This window comes from Cherax quadricarinatus, unplaced genomic scaffold (genome assembly GCF_038502225.1).
Source record: "Cherax quadricarinatus isolate ZL_2023a unplaced genomic scaffold, ASM3850222v1 Contig423, whole genome shotgun sequence".
Taxonomy (NCBI): Eukaryota; Metazoa; Arthropoda; class Malacostraca; order Decapoda; family Parastacidae; genus Cherax; species Cherax quadricarinatus.
The window spans coordinates 46,163-60,350 of NW_027195449.1; positions in this window are offsets into that span (position 1 = coordinate 46,163).

Genomic DNA, 14,188 nt, shown 5'->3' on the forward strand with positions numbered 1-14,188 from the left:
GACCTGCACACATACATAGGCATCAGAAGCATGAAGGACGACCTGCACACATTCACAGGCATCTGAAGCATGAAGGGCAACCTTCACACATACACAGGCATCTGAAGCATGAAGGACGACCAGCACAAATGCACAGGCATCTGAAGTATGAAGGACGACCAGCACTCATACACAGGCATCTGAAGCATGAAGGAAGGCCTGCACAAATACTTAGGCATCTGAAACATGAAGAACGACATGCACACATACACAGGCATCTGAAGCATGAAGGACGACCTGTTCAAATACACAGGCATGTGAAGCATTAAGGACGACCAGCACACATACAGAGGCATCTGAAGCATAAAGGGGGACCTGCACACATGCACAAGCATCTGAAGCATGAACGACGACCTGCAGACATACACATGCATCTGAAGCTTGAAGGACGACCTGTACACGTACACAGGCATCTGAAGCATGAATGACGACATGCACACATACACATTCATCAAAAGCATGAAAGACAATCAGCACTCATACACAGGCATCTGAAGCATGAAGGACGATCCGCACACATACATAGGCATCTGAAGCATGGTGGACGACCTGCACACATACACAGGCATCTGAAGCATGAAGGACGACCAGCACACATACACAGGCATCTGAATCATGTAGGACGACCAGCACACATACACAGGCACATGAAGCACGAAAGACGACCTGGACATATACACAGGCATCTGAAGCATGAAGGATGATTTGCGCACATGTACAGGCATCTGAAGCATGAAGGCCGACCTGCACACATACACAGGCATCTGAAGCATGAAGGACGACCTGGACACGAAAAAAGGTTTCAGAAGAATGAAGGACGAGCAGCACTCATACACAGGCATCTAAAGCATGAAGGACGACCAGCACACATACACATTCACCTGAAACATGAAGGACGACCTGCACACATACACAGGCAACTGAAGCATGAAGGGCGACCTGCACACATACACAAGCATCGGAAGAATGAAGGACGACCTGCACACATACAAGAATCTGAAGCATGAAAGAGGACCTGCACAAGTACACAGGAATCTGAAGCATGAATGACGACCAGCACACATACACACGCATCAAAAGCATGAAGTACGATCAGCACCCATACCCAGGCATCTGAAGCATGAAGGACGACATGTACATATACACAGGTATCTGAAGCATGAAGGGCGACCTGCACACATACACAGGCATCTGAAGCATGAAGAACGTCCTGCACACATACACAAGCATCTGAAGCATGAAGGACGACCTGCACATATACAAGCATATAAAGCATGAAGGACGACCTGCACATGTACACAGGAATCTGAAGCATGAATGACGACCAGCACACATACACACGCATCAAAAGCATGAAGTACGATCAGCACCCATACCCAGGCATCTGAAGCATGAAGGACGACATGCACATATACACAGGTATCTGAAGCATGAAGGACGATCTGCACACATACACAGGCATCTGAAGCATGAAGGACGACCAGAACACATACACAGGCATCGTAAGCATGAAGGACGACCAGCACACATGCACAGGCATTCGAAGCACGAAGGACAACCAGGAGACACACATAGGAACATGAAGCATGAAGAACGACTTGGACATATACACAGGTAACTGAAGCATGAAGGACGACTTGCATGCATGCACAGCCATCTGAAGCATGAAGGACGACCTGCACACATACACAGGCATCTGGAACATGAAGGACGACCTGCACACATGCATAGGCATCTGAATCATGAAGAGCGACCTGCACACATACACAGTCATGTGAAGGATGAAGGACGACCTACACAAATACACAGACATCTGAAGCATGAAGGACGACAAGCACACATACACAGGCATCTGAAGCATGAAGGACGACCTGCGCATATACACAGGCATCTGAAGCATGAAGGACGACCAGCACACATTGACAGGTATCTGAAGCATGAATTACAACCAGCACACATACAGAGGCATCTGGATCATGAAGGACCACCAGCACACATACACAGGCATCTGAAGCATGAAGAACGACCATCACACATACACAGGCATCTGATGCATGAAGGACGACCTGCACACACACAGGCATATGATGCATGAAGGACGAACTGCAAACATACAAAGGCACCTGAAGCTTGAAGAACGAACAGCACATATACAGAGGCATCTGAAGCATTAAGGACGACCACCACATATACACAGGCATCTGAAGCATGAAGGACGACCTGCACACACACAGGCATCTGAAGCATGAAGGACGACCAGCACGTATACATATGCACCTGAAACATGAAGGACGACCAGCACAGATACACTGGCATCTGAAGCATGAAGGAAGACCAGCAGACATACACAGGCATCTGATGCATGAAGGACGACCAGCACACATACACAGGTACCTGGAGCATTAAATACAACCTGGACACATACACAGGAATCTGAAGCATGAAGGATGACCTGCAGACATACACAGGCACCTGAAGCATGAAGGACGACCTGCACACATACAGAGGCATCTGAAGCATGAAGGACGACCTGCACACATACAGAGGCATCTGAAGCATGAAGGACGACCTACACGGATACACAGGCATCTGATGCATGAAAGACAACCTGCACACATACACAGAGATCTGAAATATGAAGGACGACCAGCACACATACACAGGTAACTAAAACATGAAGGACGACCTGCACACATAAACAGGCATCTGAAACATAAAAGACGACCAGCACACATACAGAGGCGTCTGAAGCATGAAGGACAACCTGCACACATACACAGACATCTTACGCAAGAAGCAAGTGGCATCAGACAGTGAGATCACAAACTACAGGTGAACATAACCGGCATGTGACAGTGAGATCACAAACTACAGGTGAACATAACCAGCATGAGACAGATAGATCACAAACTACAGGTGAAAATAACCAGCAAGAGACAGTGAGATCACAAACTACTGGTGAACAAAACCGGCATGAGACAGTGAGATCACAAACTACTAGTGAACAAAACCGGCATGAGACAGTGAGATCACAAACTACAGGTGAAGATAACCGGCATGAGAGAGAGAGTTCAAAGACTATAGGTGAACATAATTGGCATGAGACAGTGAGATCACAAACAACAGGTGATCATAACTGGCATGAGAATGTGAGATCACAAACTACAGGTGAACATAATTGGCATGATACAGTGAGATTGCAAACTACAGGTGAACATAACTGGCATGAGACAGTGAGATCACAAGCTACAGGTGAGCATAACTGGCATGAGACAGTGAGATCACAAACTACAGTTGAACATAACTGGCATGATACAGTGAGATCAAAAACTACAGGTGAACATAACCGGCATGAGACAGTGAGATCACAAACTACAGGTGAACATAACTGGCATGAGACAGTGAGATAAAAAACTACAGGTGAAGATAACCGGCAGGAGACAGTTAGATCACAAACCACAGGTGAAGATAGCCATCATGAGACAGTGAGATCACAAACTAAAGGAGAACATAACCGGCATGAGACAGTGAGATCACAAACTACAGGTGAACATAACTGGCATGAGACAGTGATATCACAAACTACAGGTGAACATAACCGGCATTAGACAGTGAGATCACAAACTACAGGTGAACATAACCAGCATGAGACAGTGAGATCACAAACTACAGGTGAATATAACAGGCATGAGACAGTGAGATCACAAACTACAGGTAAACATAACTAGCATGAGAGAGTGAGACAACAAACTGCAGGTGAACATAATTGGCATGAGACAGTGAGATCACAAACTTCAGGTTAATATAACCAGCATGAGACATTGAGATCACAAACTACAGGTGAAAATAAAAAGTATGAGAGAGTGAGATCACAAACTACAAGTGAGCATAACTGGCATGAGACAATGAGATGACAGACTACAGGTGAACATAACCAGCATGATACAGTGAGATCTCAAACTACAGGTGAACATAACCAGCATGAGATAGAGAGATCACATACTACATGTGAATATAACCGGCATCAGACAGTGAGATCACAAACTACAGGTGAACATAACCAGCATGAGACAGTGAGATCACAAATTAAAGGTGAACATAACTGGTATGAGACAGTGAGATCACAAACTTCAGGTGAACATAACCGGCCTGAGACAATGAGATCACAAACTACTGGTGAACATAACTGGCATGAGACATTGAGATCACAAACTACAGGTGAACATAACCAGCATGAGACAGAGAGATTACAAACTAGAGTTAAACATAACCTTCATAAAACAGTGTGATCACAAACTACATGTGATCATAACTGGCATGAGACATTGAGATCACAAACTACAGGTGGACATAACCGGCATGAGAGAGTGAGACCAAAAACTACAGGTGAACATAACCGGCATGAGACAGTGAGAACACAAACTAGTGGTGAACATAACTGGCATGATACAGTGAGATCACAAACTATAGGTGAACAAAACTTGCATGAGACAGTGAGATCACTAACTGCAGGTGATCATAACTGGCATGAGACAGTGAGATTACAAACTAGAGGTGAACATAACCGGCATGAGACAGTGAGATAACAAACTACAGGTGAACATAACGGGCATGAGACAGTGATATCACAATCTTCAGGTGAACATAACTGGCATGAGACAGTGAGATTACAAACTACACGTGAACATAACAAGCATGAGACAGTGAGATCAGAAACTACAGGTGAACATAACCAGCATGAGACAGTGAGATCACAAACTACAGGTAAGATTACTGGCATGAGACAGTGAGATCACAAACTACAACTGAAAATAACCAGCATGAGACAGTGAGATCACAAACTACAGGTGAACATAACTGGCATGAGACGGTGAGATCACAAACTACACGTGAACAAAACCGGCATGAGACAGTGAGATCACAAACTACAGGTGAACATAACCGGCATGAGAGAGTGAGACCACAGACTACAGGTGAACATAACCAGCATGAGACAGTGAGATCACAAACTATAGGTGAACAAAACTGGCATGAGACAGTGAGATCACAAACTGCAGGTAAGCATAACCGGAAGGAGACAGTCAGATCACAAACTACAGGTGAACATAACTGGCATGTGATGGTGAGATCACAAACTACAGGTTAATATAACTGACATGAGACAGTTAGATCACAAACTATAGGTGATTATAACCAGCATGAGTCAGTGAGATAAAAAACTACAGGAGAACATAAATAGCATGAGTCAGAGAGATTACAAACTAGAGGTAAATATAACTGGCATGAGACATTGAGATCATAAACTACAGGTGAACATAATCGGCATGAGAGAGTGAGACCACAGACTACAGGTGAACATAACCGGGATGACACAGTGAGATCACAAACTATTGGTGAAGAAAACTGACATGAGACAGTGAGATCACAAACGACAGGTGAACATAACTGGCATGAGACAGTGAGATCACAAGCTACTGGTGAACATAATGAGCATGAGACAGTGAGATCACAAACTACTGGTTACCATAACTGGCATGAGAGAGTGAGTTCAAAAACTACAGGTGAACATAACTGGCATGAGACAGTGAGATCACAAACAACAGGTGAGCATAACCGGCATGAGAATATGAGATCACAAACTACAGGTGAACATAATTGGCATGACACAGTGAGATTACAAACTACAGGTGAACGCAACAGGCATGAGACAGTGAGATCACAAACTACAGGTGAGCAAAACTGGCATGAGACAGTGAGATCACAAACTACAGGTGAACATAACAGGCATGAGACAGTGAGATCGCAAACTACAGTTGAACATAACTGGCATGATACAGTGAGATCACAAACTACAGATGAACATAACCGGCATGAGACAGTGAGATCACAAACTACAGGTGAACATAACGGGCATGAGACAGTGAGATCACGAACTACAGGTGAACATAACTGGCATTAGACAGTGAGATCACAAACTACAGGTGAACATAACCGGCATGAGACAGTGAGATAACAAACTACAGTTGAACATAACTGGCATGAGACAGTGAGATCACAAAGTGCAGGTGAACATAGCCAGCATGAGAAAATGAGATCACAAACTAAAGAAGAATATAAGTGGCATGAGACAGGGAGATCACAAACTACAGGTGAACATAACCAGCATGAGACAGATAGATCACAAACTACAGGTGAAAATAACCAGCATGAGACAGTGAGATCACAAACTACAGGTGAACATAACTGGCATGAGAGAGTGAGATCACAAACTGCAGGTGAACATAACGGGCATGAGACAGTGAGATGACAAACTACACGTGAAAAAAACGGCATGATACAGTAAGATCACAAACTACAGGTGATGATAACAGGCATGAGAGAGAGAGTTCAAAAACTATAGGTGAACATAATTGGCATGAGACAGTGAGATCACAAACTACAGGTGAACAAAATTGGCATGAGAATGTGAGATCACAAACTACAGGTGAACATAACTGGCATGAGACAGTGAGATCACAAGCTACAGGTGAACATAACTGATATGAGACAGTGAGATCACAAACTACAGGTGAACATAACTGGCATGAGACAGTGAGATCACAAACTACAGGTGAACATAACCGGCATGAGACAGTGAGACCACAAACTACAGGTGAACATAACTGGCATGAGACAGTGAGATCACAAACTGCAGGTGAACATAACGGGCATGAGACAGTGAGATCAAAAACTATCCGTGAACATAACTGGCATGAGACAGTGAGATCACAAACTACAGGTGAACATAACTGGCATGAGACAGTGAGATCACAAACTACAGGTGAGCAAAACTGGCATGAGACAGTGAGATCACACAATACAATTGAACATAACATGCATGAGACAGTGAGATCACAAACTACAGATGAACATAACTAGCATGAGACAGTGTGATCACAAACTACAGGTGAACATAATTGGCATGAGACAGTGAGATCACAAACTACAGGTGAACATAACCAGCATGAGACAGTGAGATCATAAACTACAGGTGAACATAAAAAGAATGAGAGAGTGAGATCACAAAGTACTAGTGAGCATAACTTGCATGAGGCAATGAGATCACAGACTACAGGTGAATATAACCAGAATGATACAGTGAGATCTCAAACTACAGGTGAACATAACCAGCATGAGACAGTGAGATTACAAACTACATGTGAACATAACTGGCATGAGACAGTGAGATCACAAACTACAGGTGAACATAACCAGCATGAGACAGTGAGATCACAAACTAAAGGTGAACATAACTGGCATGAGACAGTGAGATCACAAACTACAGGTGAACATAACCGGCATGAGACAGTGAGATCACAAACTACAGGTGAACATAACCGTCATGAGACAGTGAGATCACAAACTAAAGGTGAACATAACCGGCATGAGACAGTGAGATCACAAACTACAGGTGAACATTACCAGCAGCAGACAGTGAGATCACAAACTGCAGGTGAACATAACTGGCATGAGACAGTGAGATCACAAACTACTGGTGAACATAACCGGCATGAGACAGTGAGATCACAAACTATTTGTGAACATAACTGGCATGAGACAGTGAGATCACAAACTATAGGTGAACAAAACTGGCATGAGACAGTGAGATCACAAACTGCAGGTGAACATATCAGGCAGGAGACAGTGAGATCACAAACTTTAGGTGAACAAAACAAGCATGAGACAGTGAGATCACGAACTACAGGCGAACATAACTTTCAAGTGACGGTGAGATCACTAACTACAGGTTAATATAACTGACATGAGACAGTGAGATCACGAACTACAGGTGAATAAAACCAGCGTGAGACAGTGAGATTACAAACTACATGTGAACATAACTGGCATGAGACAGTGAGATCACAAACTGCAGGTGAGCATATCGGGAATGACACAGTGAGATTACAAAGTACACGTGAATGCAACTGGCATGAGACAGTGAGATCACAAACTTCAGGTTAATATAACTGACATGAGACAGTGAGATCACAAACTACAGGTGAATATAACCAGCATGAGACAGTGAGATCACAAACTACAGGTGAACATAAATAGCATGAGTCAGAGAGATTACAAACTAGAGGTAAACATAACCGGCATAAGAGAGTGTGATCACAAACTACAGTTGATCATAACTGACATGAGACATTGAGATCATAAACTACAGGTGAACATAACCGGCATGAGAGAGTGAGACCAAAAACTACAGGTGAACATAACCGGCATGAGACAGTGAGATCACAAACTAGTGGTGAACATAACTGGCATGATACAGTGAGATCACAAACTATAGGTGAACAAAACTGGCATGAGACAGTGAGATCACAAACTGCAGGTGAACATAGCCAGCATGAGAAAGTGAGATCACAAACTACAAGTGAACGTAACAAGCATGAGACAGTGAGATCACAAACTACTGGTGAACATAACTAGCATGAGACAGTTAGATAACAAACTACAGGTGAACATAACCAGCATGAGACAGTGAGATCACAAACTACAGGTGAACATAACTGGCATGAGACAGTGAGATCACAAACTACAGGTGTATATAACTGGCATGAGACAGTGAGATCACAAACTACAGGTGAACATAACTAGCATGAGACAGTGAGATACCAAACTACAGGTGAATGTAATTGGCATGAGACAGTGAGATCACAAACTGCAGGTGAACATAACAGGCAGGAGACAGTGAGATCACAAACTACAGGTGAACATAACTGCCATGAGACAGTGAGATCACAAACTACAGGTGATCACAACTGACATGAGACAGTGAGATTACAAACTACAGGTGAACATAACTGGCATCAAACAGTGAGATCACAAACTACAGGTGAACATAACGAACATGAGACAGCGAGATCACAAACTATAGGTGAACATAACTGGCATGAGACAGTGAGATCACTAACTACAGGTGAACATAACCGGCATGAGACAGTGAGATCACAAACTACAGGTGAACATAACCAGCATGAGACAGTGAGATCAAAAACTACAGGTGAACATAACTGGCATGAGACAGTGAGATCACAAACTACAGGTGAACATAACTGGCATGAGGCAGTGAGATCACAAACCACAGGTGAACATAAGCGGCATGAGACAGTGACATCACAAACTACAGGTAAGATTACTGGCATGAGACAGTGAGATCACAATCTACAGGTGAACATAACTAACATGAGACAATGAGATCACAAACTACAGGTGAACATAACTAGCATGAGAAAGTGAGATCACAAACTACAGGTGAACAAAACTAACATGAGACAGTGAGATCACAAACTGCAGGTGAACATAACCGGCATTAGACAGTGAGATCATAAATTACAGGTGAACATAACTGGCATGAGAATGTGAGATCACAAACTACAGGTGAACATAATTGGCATGAGATAGTGAGATTACAAACTACAGGTGAACGTAATTGGCACGAGACAGTGAGATCACAAACTACAGGTGAACATAACCGGCATGAGACAGTGAGATCACAAACTACAGGTGAGCATAACAGTGAGATCGCAAACTACAGGCATAAGACCGTGAGATCAAAAACTACAGGTGAACATAACCGGCATGAGACAGTGAGATCACAAACTACAGGTGAACATAACGGGCATGAGACAGTGAGATCACGAACTACAGGTGAACATAACCGGCATGAGACAGTTAGATAACAAACTACTGGTGAACATAACCGGCATGAGACAGTGAGATCACAAACCACAGGTGAACATAATTTGCATTAGACAGTGAGATAACAAACTACAGGTGAACATAAGTGGCATGAGTCAGTGAGACCACAAACTACAGGTGAACATAACTGGCATGCATGAGACAGTGAGATTACAAACTTCAGGTGAATATAACCAGCATAAGACAGTGAGATCACAAACTGCAGGTGAGCATATCGGGAATGAGACAGTGAGATCACAAACTATATGTTAACAAATCCGGCATGAGACAGTGAGATCACAAACTACTAGTGAAGAAAACCGGCATGAGACAGTGAGATCACAAACTACAGGTGAACATAATTGGCATGATACAGTGAGATTACAAACTACCTGTGAACATAACTGGCATGAGACAGTGAGATCACAAGCTACAGGTGAGCATAATTGGCATGATACAGTGAGATTACAAACTACAGGTGAACATAACTGGCATGAGACAGTGAGATCACAAACTACAGGTGAACATAACTGGCATGAGACAGTGAGATCACAAGCTACAGGTGAGCATAACTGGCACGAAAAAGTGAGATCACAAACACCAGGAGCATAACCGGCTTGAAAATGTGAGATCACAGACTACAGGTGAACATAACCAGCATGAGACAGTGAGATCACAAACCACAGGTGAAGGTAACCGGCATGAGACAGTGAGATCACAAACTACAGGTGAACATAACCGGCATGAGACAGTGAGATCACAAACTAAAGGAGAACATAACCGGCATGAGACAGTGAGATCACAAACTACAGGTGAACATAACTGGCATGAGACAGTGATATCACAAACTACAGGTGAACATAACCGGCATTAGACAGTGAGATAAAAAACTACAGGTGAACATAACCGGCATGAGACAGTGAGATCACAAACCACAGGTGAAGATAGCCATCGTGAGACAGTGAGATTACAAACTACAGGTGACCATAACCGGCATGTGACAGTGAGATCACAAACTACAGGTGAACATAACTGGCATGAGACAGTGAGATCACAAACTACAGGTGAACAAAACCAGCATGAGACAGCGAGATCACAAACTACAGGTGAACATAACTTGCATGAGACAGTGAGATCACAAACTACAGGTGAACTTAACTGGCATGAGACAGTGAGATCACAAACTACAGATGAACATAACTGGCATGAGACAGTGAGATCACAAACTACAGGTGAACATAACGGGCATGAGACAGTGAGATCACAAACTACAGGTGAACATAACTGGCATGAGAGAGTGAGATCACAAACTACAGGTGAACATAACCATCATGAGACAGAGAGCTAGAGTTGAACATAACCGGCATAAGACAGTGAGATCACAAACTACAGATGAACACAACTGACATGAGACAGTGAGATCACAAACTACAGGTGAACATAACTGGTATGAGACAGTGAGATCACAAACTACAGGTGAACATAACCGGCATGAGACAAGGAGATCACAAACTACAGGTGAACATAACTGGCATGAGAGAGTGAGATCGCAAACTACAGGTGAACAAAACTGGCATGAGACAATGAGATCACAAACTACAGGTGAACATAACGGGCATCAGACAGTGAGATCACAAACTACAGGTGAACATAACTGGCATGTGACAGTGAGATCACAAACTACATGTGAACATAACTGGCATGAGACAGTGAGATCACAAACTACAGGTGAACATAACCAGCATGAGACAGTGAGATCACAAACTACAGGTGAACATAACTGGCATGAGACAGTGAGATCACAAACTACAGGTGAGTATAACCAGCTTGAGACAGTGAGATCACAAAATGCAGGTGAACATAACCGTCATTAGACAGTGAGATCACAAACTACAGGTGAACATTACCGGCATGAGACAGTGAGATCAAAAACTACAGGTGAACATAACTGGCATGAGACAGTGAGATCACAAACTACAGGTGAACATAACAAGCATGAGACAGTGAGATCACAAACTACAGGTGAACATAACTGGCATGAGACGGTGGGATCATAAATTACAGGTGAACATAACTGGCATGAGACAGTGAGATCACAAACTACAGGTGAACAAAAGTGGCATGAGACAGTGAGATCACAAAATACAGGTAAACATAACTGGCATGAGACAGTGAGATCACAAACTACAGGTGAACATAACTGGCATCAGACAGTGAGATCACAACCTACAGGTGAACATAACCGGCACCAGACAGTGAGATCACAAACTACAAGTGAACATAACTGGCATGAGGCAGTCAGATAACAAACTACAGGTGAGCATAACTGGCATGAGACAGTGAGATCACAAACTGCAGGTGAACATATCAGGCAGGAGACAGTGAGATCACGAACTACAGGTGAACATAACTGGCATATGACGGTGAGATCACAAACTACAGGTTAATATAACTGACATGAGACAGTGAGATCACAAACTACAGGTGAATATAACCAGCATGAGACAGTGAGATCACAAACTACTGGTGAACATAAATAGCATGAGCCAGAGAGATTACAAACTACAGGTGAACAGCATGAGACAGTGAGATCACAAACTACAGGTGAACATAACCTGAAGGAGACAGTCAGATCACAAACTACAGGTGAACATAACTGGCATGAGACAGTGAGATCACAAACTACAGGTGAACATAACTGGCATGAGACAGTGAGATCACAAACTACAGACAGTGAGATCTCAAACTACAGGTGAACATAACCAGCATGAGACAGTGAGATTACAAACTACATGTGAACATAACTGGCATGAGACAGTGAGATCACAAACTACAGGTGATCATAACTGGCATGAGACAGTGAGATTACAAACTACAGGTGAACATTACTTGCATGAGACAGTGAGATCACAAACTACAGGTGAACATAACTGGCATGAGACAGTGAGATCACAAACTACAGGTGAACATAACGAGCATGAGACAGTGAGATCACAAACTACTGATGAACTTAACTGGCATGAGACAGTGAGATCACAAACAACACGTGAACATAACAAGCATGAGACAGTGACTTCACAAACTACAGGTGGACATAACTGGTATGAGACAGTGAGATCACAAACTGCAGTTGAACATAACAGGCATGAGACAGTGAGATCACAAATTACACGTTAACAAAACCGGCATGAGACAGTGATATCACAAAGTGCAGGTGAACATAACAGGCATGAGAGAGTGAGTTCAAAAACTACAGGTGAACATAACTGGCATGAGACAGTGAGATCACAATCAACAGGTGAACATAACCGGCAAGAGAATATGAGATCACAAACTACAGGTGAACATAACTGGCATGAAACAGTGAGATTACAAAGTACAGTTGAACTCAACTGTCATGAGACAGTGAGATCACAAACTACAGGTGAGCATAACTGGCATGAGACAGTGAGATCACAAACTACAGGTGAACATAACAGGCATGAGACAGTGAGATCGCAAACTACAGTTGAACTTAACTGGCATGATACAGTGAGATCACAAACTACAGATGAACATAACCGGCATGAGACAGTGAGATCACAAACTACAGGTGAACATAACCGGCATTAGACAGTGAGATCACAAACTACAGGTGAACATAACTGACATGAGACAGTGAGATCACAAACTACAGGTGAACATAACTGGCATTAGACAGTGAGATCACAAACTACAGGTGAACATAACCGGCATAAGACAGTGAGATAACAAACTACAGGTGAACATAGCCAGCATGAGAAAGTGAGATCACAAACTACAGGTGAATATAACTGGCATGAGACAGTGAGATCATATACTATGGCTGAACTTAACTGGCATGAGACAATGAGATCACAAACTACAGGAGAACATAACCAGCATGAAACAGTGAGATCATAAACTACAGGTGAACATAACCAGCATTAGACAGTAAGATCACAAACGACAGGTGAACATAACTGGCATGAGACAGTGAGATCACAAACTACATATGAACATAACCGACATGAGACAGTGAGATCACAAACTACAGGTGAACATAACTGGCATGAGACAGTGAGATCACAAACTACATGTGAACATAACCGGCATGAGAGAGTGAGATCACAAACTATAGGTGAACATAATTGGCATGAGAATGTGAGATCACAAACTACAGGTGAACAAAATTTGCATGACACAGTGAGATCACAAACTACAGGTGAACATAACTGGCATGAGAGAGTGAGATCACAAGCTACAGGTGAGCATAACTGGCATAAGACAGTGAGATCACAAACTGCAGTTGAACATAACTGGCATGAGACAGTGATATCACAAACTACAGGGGAACATAACCGGCATTAGACTGTGAGATCACAAACTACAGGTGAACAGGCATGAACATAACTGGCATGATACAGCA